This window comes from Apodemus sylvaticus, chromosome 19, assembly GCF_947179515.1.
Source record: "Apodemus sylvaticus chromosome 19, mApoSyl1.1, whole genome shotgun sequence".
NCBI lineage: Eukaryota > Metazoa > Chordata > Mammalia > Rodentia > Muridae > Apodemus > Apodemus sylvaticus.
This window is the reverse complement of record NC_067490.1, coordinates 68,350,786-68,368,342: the sequence shown is the minus strand read 5'-3', so window position 1 is coordinate 68,368,342 and position 17,557 is coordinate 68,350,786.

Genomic DNA, 17,557 nt, shown 5'->3' with positions numbered 1-17,557 from the left:
TACTCTGCAAAACTGTATTTCCTTATGAAGTGGTATTCTTACATATTCTTTCGAGAGAAAACTCTCCTGTGCCTTCTCTTTTGAGGCTACACACTTAGACATACACCCAACATGAAAGCTTTTCAAATTACAACGTGTTGTTTAGGAAAAACAAGATAATTTCGAACGATGCGGGATTTCCTTAAAACGTGATTTTCTGAAAAATTTTGACGAAAGAAAATTCTCCTTTGGGCTCTCCTTTGAGACTACACCTTAAGAGGTACAAGCCACACCAATTCTTTTCGAGTTACAATGTGTAGTATTGGAGATACAAGCTAATTTTGTACTATGCGTTATTTCTTCTCGTAAAGAATTTCCAATATGTACGTATATGACTTTACTCTGCAAAACTGTATTTCCTTATGAAGTTGTATTCTTACATATTCTTTCGAGAGAAAACTCTCCTGTGCCTTCTCTTTTGAGGCTACACACTTAGACATACACGCAACACGAAAGCTTTTCGAGTTACAACGTGTTGTTTAGGAAAAACAAGATAATTTCGCACGATGCGGGATTTCCTTAAAACGTGATTTTCTGAAAAATTTTGACGAAAGAAAATTCTCCTTTGTGTTCTCTTTTAATGCGACATGTTAAGACGTACACGCCACAACAATTCTTTTCTAGTGACAACGTGTAATTTTGGAGATACAAGCTAATTTTGTACGATGCATTATTTCTTCTCGTAAAGTGTTTCCAATACATAAGTATTTGTCTTTACTCTGCAAAATTGTATTTCTTTATAAGGTGGTATTCTACAATATTCTTTCGACAGAAAAGTCTCCTGTGCCTTCTGTTTTGAGGCTACACACTTAGACATACACGCAACACGAAAGCTTTTCGATGTAAAACGTGTTGTTTAGGAAAAACAAGATAATTTCGCAAGATGCGGGATTTCCTTAAAACGTGATTTTCTGAAAAATTTAGACGAAAGAAAATTCTCCTTTGGGTTCTCTTTAGATGCTACATGTTAAGACGTACAGGCCACACCAATTCTCTCCGAGTTACAACGTGTAGATTTGGAGATACAAGCTAATTTTGTACGATGCGTTATTTCTTCTCGTAAAATGTTTCCATTATGTATGTATTTGTCTTTACTCTGCAATATTGTATTTCCTTATAACGTGGTATTCTACAATGTTCTTTCGAGAGAAAACTCTCCTGTGCCTTCTCTTTTGAGGCTACACACTTAGACATACACGGAACACGAAAGCTTTTCGACTTACAACGTGTTGTTTAGGAAAAACAAGATAATTTCGCACGATGCGGGATTTCCTTAAAACGTGATTTTCTGAAAAATTTTGACGAAAGAAAATTCTCCTTTGGGCTCTCTGTTGAGACTACACGTTAAGACGTAAACGCCACACCAATTCTTTTCGAGTTACAACGTGTAGTTTTCTAGATACAAGTTAATTTTTTACGATGTGTTTTTTCTTATCATAAAGTGTTTCCAATACGTACGTATTTGTCTTTACTCTGCAAAATTGTATTTCCTTATAACGTGGTATTCTACAATATTCTTTCGACAGAAAACTCTCCTGTGCCTTCTGTTTTGAGGCTACACACTTAGACATACACGCAACACAAAAGCTTTTCGACTTACAACGTGTTGTTTAGGAAAAACAAGATAATTTCGCACGATGCGGGATTTCCTTAAAACGTGATTTTCTGAAAAATTTTTACGAAAGAAAATTCTCCTTTGGGTTCTCTTTTGATGCTACATGTTAAGGCGTACACGCCACAACAACTCTTTTCGAGTTACAACGTGTAGTTTTAGAGATACCAGCTAATTTTGTACGATGCGTTATTTCTTCTCGTAAAGTGTTTCCAATACGTATGTATTTGTCTTTACTCTGCAAAATTGTATTTCCTCATAACGTGGTATTCTCCAATATTCTTTCGACAGAAAACTCTCCTGTGCCTTCTGTTTTGAGGCTGCACACTTAGACATACACGCAACACGAAAGCTTTTCGACTTACAACGTGTTGTGTAGGAAAAACAAGATAATTTCGCATGATGCGGGATTTCCTTAAAACGTGATTTTCTGAAAAATTTTGACGAAAGAAAATTCTCCTTTGGGCACTCTTTTGAGACTACACGTTAAGAGGTACACGCCACACCAATTCTTTTCGAGTTACAACGTGTAGTTTTGGAGATACAAGCTAATATTGTACTATGCGTTATTTCTTCTCATAAAGAGTTTCTAATACGTACCTATATGTCTTTACTCTGCAAAACTGTATTTCCTTATGAAGTGGTATTCTTACATATTCTTTCGAGAGAAAACTCTCCTGTGCCTTCTCTTTTGAGGCTACACACTTAAACATACACGCAACATGAAAGCTTTTCGAGTTACAACGTGTAGTTTTGGAAAAACAAGATAATTTCGCACGATGCGGGATTTCCTTAAAACGTGATTTTCTGAAAAATTTTGACGAAAGAAAATTCTCCTTTGGGCTCTCTTTTGAGACTACAATTACATGCCACACCAATTCTTTTCGAGTTACAACGTGTAGATTTGGAGATACAAGCTAATTTTGTACTATGCGTTATTTCTTCTCGTAAAGAGTTTCCAATAAGTACGTATATGTCTTTACTCTGCAAAACTGTATTTCCTTATGAAGTGGTATTCTTACATATTCTTTCGAGAGAAAACTCTCCTGTGCCTTCTCTTTTGAGGCTACACACTTAGACATACACGCAACATGAAAGCTTTTCGAGTTACAACGTGTTGTTTAGGAAAAACAAGATAATTTCCCATGATGCGGGATTTCCTCAAAACGTGATTTTCTGAAAAATTTTGACGAAAGAAAATTCTCCTTTTGGTTCTCTTTAGATGCTACATGTTAAGACGTACACGCCACAACAATTCTTTTCGAGTTACAACGTGTAGTTTTGGAGATACAAGATAATTTTGTACGATGCCTTATTTCTTCTCGTAAAGTGTATCCAATACGTACGTATTTGTCTTTACCCTGCAAAATTGTATTTCCTTATAACGTGGTATTCTACAATATTCTTTCGAGAGAAAACTCTCCTGTGCCTTCTGTTTTGAGGCTGCACACTTAGACATACACGCAACACGAAAGCTTTTCGAGTTACAACGTGTTGTGTCGGAAAAACAAGATAATTTCGCATGATGCGGGATTTCCTTAAAACGTGATTTTCTGAAAAATTTTGATGAAAGAAAATTCTCCTCTGGGCTCTCTTTTGAGACTACACGTTAAGAGGTACAAGCCACACCAATTCTTTTCGAGTTACTACGTGTAGTTTTGGAGATATAAGCTAATTTTTTACTATGCGTTATTTCTTCTCGTAAAGAGATTCCAATACGTACGTACATGTCTTTTTCTGCAAAAGTGTATTTCCTTATGAAGTGGTATTCTTACATATTCATTCGAGAGAAAACTCTCCTGTGCCTTCTCTTTTGAGGCTACACACTTAGTCATACACACAACATGAAAGCTTTTCGACTTACAACGTGATGTTTAGGAAAAACAAGATAATTTCGCATGATGCGGGATTTCCTTAAAACGTGATTTTCTGAAAAATTTTGACGAAAGAAAATTCTCCTTTGGGTTCTATTTTGATGCTACATGTTAAGACGTACACGCCACAACAATTCTTTTCTAGTTACAACGTGTAGTATTGGAGATACAAGCTAATTTTGTACGATGCGTTATTTCTTCTCGTAAAGTGTTTCCAATACGTACCTATTTGTCTTTACTCTGCAAAATTGTATTTCCTTATAACGTGGTATTCTACAATGTTCTTTCGACAGAAAACTCTCCTGTGCCTTCTGTTTTGAGGCTACACACTTAGACATACACGCAACACGAAAGCTTTTCGACTTACAACGTGTTGTTTAGGAAAAACAAGATAATTTCGCACGATGCAGGATTTCCTTAAAACGTGATTTTCTGAAAAATTTTGACGAAAGAAAATTTTCCTTTGGGCACTCTCTTGAGACTACACGTTAAGACGTACACGCCACACCAATTCTTTTCGAGTTACTACGTGTAGTTTTGGAGATACAAGCTAATTTTGTACTATGCGTTATTTCTTCTCATAGAGTTTCCAATATGTATGTACATGTCTTTACTATGCAAAACTGTATTTCCTTATGAAGTGGTATTCTTACATATTCTTTCGAGTGAAAACTCTCCTGTGCCTTCTCTTTTGAGGCTACACTCTTAGACATACACGCAACACGAAAGCTTTTCGAGTTACAACGTGTTGTTTAGGAAAAAAAAGATAATTTCGCACAATGCGGGATTTCCTTAAAACGTGAATTTCTGAAAAATTTTGACAAAAGAAAATTCTCCTTTTGGTTCTCTTTAGATGCTACATGTTAAGACGTACACGCCACAACAATTCTTTCGAGTTACAACGTGTAGTTTTGGAGATACAAGATAATTTTGTATGATGAGTTATTTCTTCTCGTAAAGTGTTTCCAATACGTACGTATTTGTCTTTACTCTGCAAAATTGTATTTCCTTATAACGTGGTATTCTACAATATTCTTTCGAGAGAAAACTCTTCTGTGCCTTCTGTTTTGAGGCTGAACACTTAGACATACACGCAACACGAAAGATTTTCGAGTTACAAAGTGTTGTGTAGGAAAAACAAGATAATTTCGCAGATGCGGGATTTCCTTAAAACGTGATTTTCTGAAAAATTTTGACGAATGAAAATTCTCCTTTGGGCTCTCTTTTGAGACTACACGTTAAGACATACACGCCACACCAATTCTTTTCGAGTTACAACGTGTAGTTTTGGAGATACAAACTAATTTTGTACGATGCGTTTTTTCTTCTCGTAAAGAGTTTCCAGTATGTACGTATATGTCTTTACTCTGCAAAACTGTATTTCCTTATGAAGTGGTATTCTTACATATTCTTTTGAGAGAAAACTCTCCTGTGCCTTCTCTTTTGAGGCTACACACTTAGACATACACCCAACATGAAAGCTTTTCAAATTACAACGTGTTGTTTAGGAAAAACAAGATAATTTCGAACGATGCGGGATTTCCTTAAAACGTGATTTTCTGAAAAATTTTGACGAAAGAAAATTCTCCTTTTGGTTCTCTTTAGATGCTACATGTTAAGACGTACACGCCACAACAATTCTTTTCGAGTTACAACGTGTAGTTTTGGAGATACAAGCTAATTTTGTACGATGCCTTATTTCTTCTCGTAAAGTGTTTCCAATATGTACGTATTTGTCTTTACTCTGCAAAATTGTATTTCCTTATAACGTAGTATTCTACAATATTCTTTCGAGAGAAAACTCTCCTGAGCCTTCTGTTTTGAGGCTGCACACTTAGACATACACGCAACACGAAAGCTTTTCGAGTTACAACGTGTTGTGTAGGAAAAACAAGATAATTTCGCATGATGCGGGATTTCCTTAAAACGTGATTTTCTGAAAAATTTTGACGAAAGAAAATTCTCCTTTGGGCTCTCCTTTGAGACTACACCTTAAGAGGTACAAGCCACACCAATTCTTTTCGAGTTACAATGTGTAGTATTGGAGATACAAGCTAATTTTGTACTATGCGTTATTTCTTCTCGTAAAGAATTTCCAATATGTACGTATATGACTTTACTCTGCAAAACTGTATTTCCTTATGAAGTTGTATTCTTACATATTCTTTCGAGAGAAAACTCTCCTGTGCCTTCTCTTTTGAGGCTACACACTTAGACATACACGCAACACGAAAGCTTTTCGAGTTACAACGTGTTGTTTAGGAAAAACAAGATAATTTCGCACGATGCGGGATTTCCTTAAAACGTGATTTTCTGAAAAATTTTGACGAAAGAAAATTCTCCTTTGTGTTCTCTTTTAATGCGACATGTTAAGACGTACACGCCACAACAATTCTTTTCTAGTGACAACGTGTAATTTTGGAGATACAAGCTAATTTTGTACGATGCATTATTTCTTCTCGTAAAGTGTTTCCAATACATAAGTATTTGTCTTTACTCTGCAAAATTGTATTTCTTTATAAGGTGGTATTCTACAATATTCTTTCGACAGAAAAGTCTCCTGTGCCTTCTGTTTTGAGGCTACACACTTAGACATACACGCAACACGAAAGCTTTTCGATGTAAAACGTGTTGTTTAGGAAAAACAAGATAATTTCGCAAGATGCGGGATTTCCTTAAAACGTGATTTTCTGAAAAATTTAGACGAAAGAAAATTCTCCTTTGGGTTCTCTTTAGATGCTACATGTTAAGACGTACAGGCCACACCAATTCTCTCCGAGTTACAACGTGTAGATTTGGAGATACAAGCTAATTTTGTACGATGCGTTATTTCTTCTCGTAAAATGTTTCCATTATGTATGTATTTGTCTTTACTCTGCAATATTGTATTTCCTTATAACGTGGTATTCTACAATGTTCTTTCGAGAGAAAACTCTCCTGTGCCTTCTCTTTTGAGGCTACACACTTAGACATACACGGAACACGAAAGCTTTTCGACTTACAACGTGTTGTTTAGGAAAAACAAGATAATTTCGCACGATGCGGGATTTCCTTAAAACGTGATTTTCTGAAAAATTTTGACGAAAGAAAATTCTCCTTTGGGCTCTCTGTTGAGACTACACGTTAAGACGTAAACGCCACACCAATTCTTTTCGAGTTACAACGTGTAGTTTTCTAGATACAAGTTAATTTTTTACGATGTGTTTTTTCTTATCATAAAGTGTTTCCAATACGTACGTATTTGTCTTTACTCTGCAAAATTGTATTTCCTTATAACGTGGTATTCTACAATATTCTTTCGACAGAAAACTCTCCTGTGCCTTCTGTTTTGAGGCTACACACTTAGACATACACGCAACACAAAAGCTTTTCGACTTACAACGTGTTGTTTAGGAAAAACAAGATAATTTCGCACGATGCGGGATTTCCTTAAAACGTGATTTTCTGAAAAATTTTTACGAAAGAAAATTCTCCTTTGGGTTCTCTTTTGATGCTACATGTTAAGGCGTACACGCCACAACAACTCTTTTCGAGTTACAACGTGTAGTTTTAGAGATACCAGCTAATTTTGTACGATGCGTTATTTCTTCTCGTAAAGTGTTTCCAATACGTATGTATTTGTCTTTACTCTGCAAAATTGTATTTCCTCATAACGTGGTATTCTCCAATATTCTTTCGACAGAAAACTCTCCTGTGCCTTCTGTTTTGAGGCTGCACACTTAGACATACACGCAACACGAAAGCTTTTCGACTTACAACGTGTTGTGTAGGAAAAACAAGATAATTTCGCATGATGCGGGATTTCCTTAAAACGTGATTTTCTGAAAAATTTTGACGAAAGAAAATTCTCCTTTGGGCACTCTTTTGAGACTACACGTTAAGAGGTACACGCCACACCAATTCTTTTCGAGTTACAACGTGTAGTTTTGGAGATACAAGCTAATATTGTACTATGCGTTATTTCTTCTCATAAAGAGTTTCTAATACGTACCTATATGTCTTTACTCTGCAAAACTGTATTTCCTTATGAAGTGGTATTCTTACATATTCTTTCGAGAGAAAACTCTCCTGTGCCTTCTCTTTTGAGGCTACACACTTAAACATACACGCAACATGAAAGCTTTTCGAGTTACAACGTGTAGTTTTGGAAAAACAAGATAATTTCGCACGATGCGGGATTTCCTTAAAACGTGATTTTCTGAAAAATTTTGACGAAAGAAAATTCTCCTTTGGGCTCTCTTTTGAGACTACAATTACATGCCACACCAATTCTTTTCGAGTTACAACGTGTAGATTTGGAGATACAAGCTAATTTTGTACTATGCGTTATTTCTTCTCGTAAAGAGTTTCCAATAAGTACGTATATGTCTTTACTCTGCAAAACTGTATTTCCTTATGAAGTGGTATTCTTACATATTCTTTCGAGAGAAAACTCTCCTGTGCCTTCTCTTTTGAGGCTACACACTTAGACATACACGCAACATGAAAGCTTTTCGAGTTACAACGTGTTGTTTAGGAAAAACAAGATAATTTCGCATGATGCGGGATTTCCTCAAAACGTGATTTTCTGAAAAATTTTGACGAAAGAAAATTCTCCTTTTGGTTCTCTTTAGATGCTACATGTTAAGACGTACACGCCACAACAATTCTTTTCGAGTTACAACGTGTAGTTTTGGAGATACAAGATAATTTTGTACGATGCCTTATTTCTTCTCGTAAAGTGTATCCAATACGTACGTATTTGTCTTTACCCTGCAAAATTGTATTTCCTTATAACGTGGTATTCTACAATATTCTTTCGAGAGAAAACTCTCCTGTGCCTTCTGTTTTGAGGCTGCACACTTAGACATACACGCAACACGAAAGCTTTTCGAGTTACAACGTGTTGTGTCGGAAAAACAAGATAATTTCGCATGATGCGGGATTTCCTTAAAACGTGATTTTCTGAAAAATTTTGATGAAAGAAAATTCTCCTCTGGGCTCTCTTTTGAGACTACACGTTAAGAGGTACAAGCCACACCAATTCTTTTCGAGTTACTACGTGTAGTTTTGGAGATATAAGCTAATTTTTTACTATGCGTTATTTCTTCTCGTAAAGAGATTCCAATACGTACGTACATGTCTTTTTCTGCAAAAGTGTATTTCCTTATGAAGTGGTATTCTTACATATTCATTCGAGAGAAAACTCTCCTGTGCCTTCTCTTTTGAGGCTACACACTTAGTCATACACACAACATGAAAGCTTTTCGACTTACAACGTGATGTTTAGGAAAAACAAGATAATTTCGCATGATGCGGGATTTCCTTAAAACGTGATTTTCTGAAAAATTTTGACGAAAGAAAATTCTCCTTTGGGTTCTATTTTGATGCTACATGTTAAGACGTACACGCCACAACAATTCTTTTCTAGTTACAACGTGTAGTATTGGAGATACAAGCTAATTTTGTACGATGCGTTATTTCTTCTCGTAAAGTGTTTCCAATACGTACCTATTTGTCTTTACTCTGCAAAATTGTATTTCCTTATAACGTGGTATTCTACAATGTTCTTTCGACAGAAAACTCTCCTGTGCCTTCTGTTTTGAGGCTACACACTTAGACATACACGCAACACGAAAGCTTTTCGACTTACAACGTGTTGTTTAGGAAAAACAAGATAATTTCGCACGATGCAGGATTTCCTTAAAACGTGATTTTCTGAAAAATTTTGACGAAAGAAAATTTTCCTTTGGGCACTCTCTTGAGACTACACGTTAAGACGTACACGCCACACCAATTCTTTTCGAGTTACTACGTGTAGTTTTGGAGATACAAGCTAATTTTGTACTATGCGTTATTTCTTCTCATAGAGTTTCCAATATGTATGTACATGTCTTTACTATGCAAAACTGTATTTCCTTATGAAGTGGTATTCTTACATATTCTTTCGAGTGAAAACTCTCCTGTGCCTTCTCTTTTGAGGCTACACTCTTAGACATACACGCAACACGAAAGCTTTTCGAGTTACAACGTGTTGTTTAGGAAAAACAAGATAATTTCGCACGATGCGGGATTTCCTTAAAACGTGAATTTCTGAAAAATTTTGACAAAAGAAAATTCTCCTTTTGGTTCTCTTTAGATGCTACATGTTAAGACGTACACGCCACAACAATTCTTTCGAGTTACAACGTGTAGTTTTGGAGATACAAGATAATTTTGTATGATGAGTTATTTCTTCTCGTAAAGTGTTTCCAATACGTACGTATTTGTTTTTACTCTGCAAAATTGTATTTCCTTATAACGTGGTATTCTACAATATTCTTTCGAGAGAAAACTCTTCTGTGCCTTCTGTTTTGAGGCTGAACACTTAGACATACATGCAACACGAAAGATTTTCGAGTTACAAAGTGTTGTGTAGGAAAAACAAGATAATTTCGCAGATGCGGGATTTCCTTAAAACGTGATTTTCTGAAAAATTTTGACGAATGAAAATTCTCCTTTGGGCTCTCTTTTGAGACTACACGTTAAGACATACACGCCACACCAATTCTTTTCGAGTTACAACGTGTAGTTTTGGAGATACAAACTAATTTTGTACGATGCGTTTTTTCTTCTCCTAAAGAGTTTCCAGTATGTACGTATATGTCTTTACTCTGCAAAACTGTATTTCCTTATGAAGTGGTATTCTTACATATTCTTTCGAGAGAAAACTCTCCTGTGCCTTCTCTTTTGAGGCTACACACTTAGACATACACCCAACATGAAAGCTTTTCAAATTACAACGTGTTGTTTAGGAAAAACAAGATAATTTCGAACGATGCGGGATTTCCTTAAAACGTGATTTTCTGAAAAATTTTGACGAAAGAAAATTCTCCTTTTGGTTCTCTTTAGATGCTACATGTTAAGACGTACACGCCACAACAATTCTTTTCGAGTTACAACGTGTAGTTTTGGAGATACAAGCTAATTTTGTACGATGCCTTATTTCTTCTCGTAAAGTGTTTCCAATATGTACGTATTTGTCTTTACTCTGCAAAATTGTATTTCCTTATAACGTAGTATTCTACAATATTCTTTCGAGAGAAAACTCTCCTGAGCCTTCTGTTTTGAGGCTGCACACTTAGACATACACGCAACACGAAAGCTTTTCGAGTTACAACGTGTTGTGTAGGAAAAACAAGATAATTTCGCATGATGCGGGATTTCCTTAAAACGTGATTTTCTGAAAAATTTTGACGAAAGAAAATTCTCCTTTGGGCTCTCCTTTGAGACTACACCTTAAGAGGTACAAGCCACACCAATTCTTTTCGAGTTACAATGTGTAGTATTGGAGATACAAGCTAATTTTGTACTATGCGTTATTTCTTCTCGTAAAGAATTTCCAATATGTACGTATATGACTTTACTCTGCAAAACTGTATTTCCTTATGAAGTTGTATTCTTACATATTCTTTCGAGAGAAAACTCTCCTGTGCCTTCTCTTTTGAGGCTACACACTTAGACATACACGCAACACGAAAGCTTTTCGAGTTACAACGTGTTGTTTAGGAAAAACAAGATAATTTCGCACGATGCGGGATTTCCTTAAAACGTGATTTTCTGAAAAATTTTGACGAAAGAAAATTCTCCTTTGTGTTCTCTTTTAATGCGACATGTTAAGTCGTACACGCCACAACAATTCTTTTCTAGTGACAACGTGTAATTTTGGAGATACAAGCTAATTTTGTACGATGCATTATTTCTTCTCGTAAAGTGTTTCCAATACATAAGTATTTGTCTTTACTCTGCAAAATTGTATTTCTTTATAAGGTGGTATTCTACAATATTCTTTCGACAGAAAAGTCTCCTGTGCCTTCTGTTTTGAGGCTACACACTTAGACATACACGCAACACGAAAGCTTTTCGATGTAAAACGTGTTGTTTAGGAAAAACAAGATAATTTCGCAAGATGCGGGATTTCCTTAAAACGTGATTTTCTGAAAAATTTAGACGAAAGAAAATTCTCCTTTGGGTTCTCTTTAGATGCTACATGTTAAGACGTACAGGCCACACCAATTCTCTCCGAGTTACAACGTGTAGATTTGGAGATACAAGCTAATTTTGTACGATGCGTTATTTCTTCTCGTAAAATGTTTCCATTATGTATGTATTTGTCTTTACTCTGCAATATTGTATTTCCTTATAACGTGGTATTCTACAATGTTCTTTCGAGAGAAAACTCTCCTGTGCCTTCTCTTTTGAGGCTACACACTTAGACATACACGGAACACGAAAGCTTTTCGACTTACAACGTGTTGTTTAGGAAAAACAAGATAATTTCGCACGATGCGGGATTTCCTTAAAACGTGATTTTCTGAAAAATTTTGACGAAAGAAAATTCTCCTTTGGGCTCTCTGTTGAGACTACACGTTAAGACGTAAACGCCACACCAATTCTTTTCGAGTTACAACGTGTAGTTTTCTAGATACAAGTTAATTTTTTACGATGTGTTTTTTCTTATCATAAAGTGTTTCCAATACGTACGTATTTGTCTTTACTCTGCAAAATTGTATTTCCTTATAACGTGGTATTCTACAATATTCTTTCGACAGAAAACTCTCCTGTGCCTTCTGTTTTGAGGCTACACACTTAGACATACACGCAACACAAAAGCTTTTCGACTTACAACGTGTTGTTTAGGAAAAACAAGATAATTTCGCACGATGCGGGATTTCCTTAAAACGTGATTTTCTGAAAAATTTTTACGAAAGAAAATTCTCCTTTGGGTTCTCTTTTGATGCTACATGTTAAGGCGTACACGCCACAACAACTCTTTTCAAGTTACAACGTGTAGTTTTGGAGATACCAGCTAATTTTGTACGATGCGTTATTTCTTCTCGTAAAGTGTTTCCAATACGTATGTATTTGTCTTTACTCTGCAAAATTGTATTTCCTCATAACGTGGTATTCTCCAATATTCTTTCGACAGAAAACTCTCCTGTGCCTTCTGTTTTGAGGCTGCACACTTAGACATACACGCAACACGAAAGCTTTTCGACTTGCAACGTGTTGTGTAGGAAAAACAAGATAATTTCGCATGATGCGGGATTTCCTTAAAACGTGATTTTCTGAAAAATTTTGACGAAAGAAAATTCTCCTTTGGGCACTCTTTTGAGACTACACGTTAAGAGGTACACGCCACACCAATTCTTTTCGAGTTACAACGTGTAGTTTTGGAGATACAAGCTAATATTGTACTATGCGTTATTTCTTCTCATAAAGAGTTTCTAATATGTACCTATATGTCTTTACTCTGCAAAACTGTATTTCCTTATGAAGTGGTATTCTTACATATTCTTTCGAGAGAAAACTCTCCTGTGCCTTCTCTTTTGAGGCTACACACTTAAACATACACGCAACATGAAAGCTTTTCGAGTTACAACGTGTTGTTTTGGAAAAACAAGATAATTTCGCACGATGCGGGATTTCCTTAAAACGTGATTTTCTGAAAAATTTTGACGAAAGAAAATTCAACTTTGGGCTCTCTTTTGAGACAACAATTACATGCCACACCAATTCTTTTCGAGTTACAACGTGTAGATTTGGAGATACAAGCTAATTTTGTACTATGCGTTATTTCTTCTCGTAAAGAGTTTCCAATAAGTACGTATATGTCTTTACTCTGCAAAACTGTATTTCCTTATGAAGTGGTATTCTTACATATTCTTTCGAGAGAAAACTCTCCTGTGCCTTCTCTTTTGAGGCTACACACTTAGACATACACGCAACATGAAAGCTTTTCGAGTTACAACGTGTTGTTTAGGAAAAACAAGATAATTTCGCATGATGCGGGATTTCCTCAAAACGTGATTTTCTGAAAAATTTTGACGAAAGAAAATTCTCCTTTTGGTTCTCTTTAGATGCTACATGTTAAGACGTACACGCCACAACAATTCTTTTCGAGTTACAACGTGTAGTTTTGGAGATACAAGATAATTTTGTATGATGCGTTATTTCTTCTCGTAAAGTGTATCCAATATGTACGTATTTGTCTTTACCCTGCAAAATTGTATTTCCTTATAACGTGGTGTTCTACAATATTCTTTTGAGAGAAAACTCTCCTGTGCCTTCTGTTTTGAGGCTGCACACTTAGACATACACGCAACATGAAAGCTTTTCGAGTTACAACGTGTTGTGTAGGAAAAACAAGATAATTTCGCATGATGAGGGATTTCCTTAAAACGTGATTTTCTGAAAAATTTTGATGAAAGAAAATTCTCCTCTGGGCTCTCTTTTGAGACTACACGTTAAGAGGTAGAAGGCACACCAATTCTTTTCGAGTTACTACTTGTAGTTTTGGAGATACAAGCTAATTTTGTACTATGCGTTATTTCTTCTAGTAAAGAGATTCCAATACGTATGTACATGTCTTTTTCTACAAAACTGTATTTCCTTATGAAGTGGAATTCTTACATATTCTTTTGAGAGAAAACTCTCCTGTGCCTTCTCTTTTGAGGCTACACACTTAGACATACACGCAACACGAAAGCTTTTCGAGTTACAACGTGTCGTTTAGGAAAAACAAGATAATTTCGCACGATGCGGGATTTCCTTAAAACGTGATTTTCTGAAAAATTTTGACGAAAGAAAATTCTCCTTTGGGTTCTCTTTTGATGCTACATGTTAAGACGTACACGCCACAACAATTCTTTTCTAGTTACAACGTGTAGTAATGGAGATACAAGCTAATTTTGTATGATGCGTTATTTCTTCTCGTAAAGTGTTTCCAATACGTACGTATTTGTCTTTACTCTGCAAAATTGTATTTCCTTATAACGTGGTATTCTACAATGTTCTTTCGACAGAAAACTCTCCTGTGCCTTCTGTTTTGAGGCTACACACTTAGACATACACGCAACACGAAAGCTTTTCGAGTTACAAAGTGTTGTTTAGGAAAAACAAGATAATTTCGCACGATGCGGGATTTCCTTAAAACGTGATTTTCTGAACAATTTTGACGAAAGAAAATTCTCCTTTGGGCACCCTTTTGAGACTACACGTTAACACGTACACGCCACACCAATTCTTTTCGAGTTACAACGTGTAGTTTTGGAGATACAAGCTAATTTTGTACTATGCGTTATTTCTTCTCTTAGAGTTTCCAATATGTATGTACATGTCTTTACTATGCAAAACTGTATTTCCTTATGAAGTGGTATTCTTACATATTCTTTTGAGAGAAAACTCTCCTGTGCCTTCTCTTTTAAGGCTACACTCTTAGACATACACGCAACACGAAAGCTTTTCGAGTTACAACGTGTTGTTTAGGAAAAACAAGATAATTTCGCACGATGCGGGATTTCCTTAAAACGTGATTTTCTGAAAATTTTGACGAAAGAAAATTCTCCTTTTGGTTCTCTTTAGATGCTACATGTTAAGACGTACACGCCACAACAATTCTTTTCGAGTTACAACGTGTAGTTTTGGAGATACAAGATAATTTTCTCCGATGCATTATTTCTTCTCGTAAAGTGTTTCCAATACGTACGTATTTGTGTTTACTCTGCAAAATTGTATTTCCTTATTACGTGGTATTCTACAATATTCTTTCGAGAGAAAACTCTCCTGTGCCTTCTGTTTTGAGGCTGCACACTTAGACATACACGCAACACGAAAGCTTTTCGAGTTACAACGTGTTGTGTAGGAAAAACAAGATAATTTCACATGATGCGGGATTTCCTTAAAACGTGATTTCCTGAAAAATTTTGACGAAAGAAAATTCTCCTTTGGGCTCTCTTTTGACACGTTAAGAGGTACAAGCCACACCAATTCTTTTCGAGTTACAACGTGTAGTTTTGGAGATACAAGCTAATTTTGTACTATGCATTATTTCTTCTCGTAAAGAGTTTCTAATACGTACGTATATGTCTTTACTCTGCAAAACTGTATTTCCTTATGAAGTGGTATTCTTACATATTCTTTAGAGAGAAAACTCACCTGTGCCTTCTTTTTTGAGGCTACACACTTAGACATACACGCAACACGAAAGCTTTTCGAGTTACAACGTGTTGTTTAGGAAAAACAAGATAATTTCGCACGATGCGGGATTTCCTTAAAACGTGATTTTCTGAAAAATTTTGACGAATGAAAATTCTCCTTTGGGCTCTCTTTTGAGACTACACGTTAAGACGTACACGCCACACCAATTCTTTTCGAGTTACAACGTGTAGTTTTGGAGATACAAGCTAATTTTGTACGATGCGTTATTTCTTCTTGTAAAGAGTTTCCAATATGTACATATATGTCTTTAGTCTGCAAAACTGTATTTCCTTATGAAGTGGTATTCTTACATATTCTTTCGAGAGAAAACTCTCCTGTGCCTTCTCTTTTGAGACTACACACTTAGACATACACGCAACATGAAAGCTTTTCGACTTACAACGTGTTGTTTAGGAAAAACAAGATAATTTCTCACAATGAGGGATTTCCTTAAAACGTGATTTTCTGAAAAATTTTGACGAAAGAAAATTCTCCTTTGGGCTCTCTATTGAGGCTGCACGTTAAGACGTACACGCCACACCAATTCTTTTCGAGTTACAACGTGTAGTTTTGGAGATACAAGCTAATTTTGTACTATGTGTTATTTCTTCTCGTAAAGAGTTTCCAATATGTACATATATGTCTTTACTCTGCAAAACTGTATTTCCTTATGAAGTGGTATTCTTACATATTCTTTCGAGAGAAAACTCTCCTGTGCCTTCTCTTTTCAGGCTACACACTTAGACATACAGGCAACACGAAAGCTTTTCGAGTTACAACGTGTTGTTTAGGAAAAACAAGATAATTTCGCACGATGCGGGATTTCTTCAAAATGTGATTTTCTGAAAAATTTTGAGGAAAGAAAATTCTCCTTTGGGTTCTCTTTTGATGCTACATCTTAAGACGTACACGCCACAACAATTCTTTTCGAGTTACAACGTGTAGTTTAGGAGACACAAGCTAATTTTGTACGATGCGTTATTTCTTCTCTTAAAGTGTTTCCAATACGTACATATTTGTCTTTACTCTGCAAAATTGTATTTCCTTATAACGTGGTATTCAACAATATTCTTTCGACAGAAAACTCTCCTGTGCCTTCTGTTTTGAGGCTACACACTTAGACATACATGCAACACGAAAGCTTTTTGAGTTACAACGTGTTGTTTAGGAAAAACAAGATAATTTCGCACGATGCAGGATTTCCTTAAAACGTGATTTTCTGAAAAATTTTGACGAAAGAGAATTCTCCTTTGGGTTCTCTTTTGATGCTACATGTTAAGACGTACACGCCACAACAATTCTTTTCAAGTAACAACGTGTAGTTTTGGAGATACAAGCTAATTTTGTACTATGCGTTATTTCTTCTTGTAAAGAGTTTCCAATAAGTACATATATGTCTTTACTCTGCAAAACTGTATTTCCTTATGAAGTGGTATTCTTACATATTCTTTCGATAGAAAACTCTCCTGTGCCTTCTCTTTTGAGGCTACAAACTTAGACATACACGCAACACGAAAGCTTTTCGAGTTACAACGTGATGTTTAGGGAAAACAAGATAATTTCGCACGATGCGGGATTTCCTTAAAACGTGATTTTCTGAAAAATTTTGACAAAAGAAAATTCTCCTTTGGGCTCTCCTTTGAGGCTACACGTTAAGACGTACACGCCACACCAATTCTTTTCGAATTACAACGTGTAGTTTTGGAAATACAAGCTAATTTTGTACGATGCGTTATTTCTTCTCCTAAAGTGTTTCCAATATGTACGTATATGTCTTTACTCTGCAAAATTGTATTTCCTTATAACGTGGTATTCTACAATATTCTTTCGAGAGAAAACTCTCCTGTGCCTTCTGTTTTGAGGCTACACACTTAGACATACACGCAACATGAAAGCTTTTCGAGTTACTACGTGTTGTTTAGGAAAAACAAGATAATTTCGCACGATGCGGGATTTCCTTAAAACGTGATTTTCTGAAAAATTTTGACGAAAGAAAACTCTCCTTTTGGTTCTCTTTAGATGCTACATATTAAGA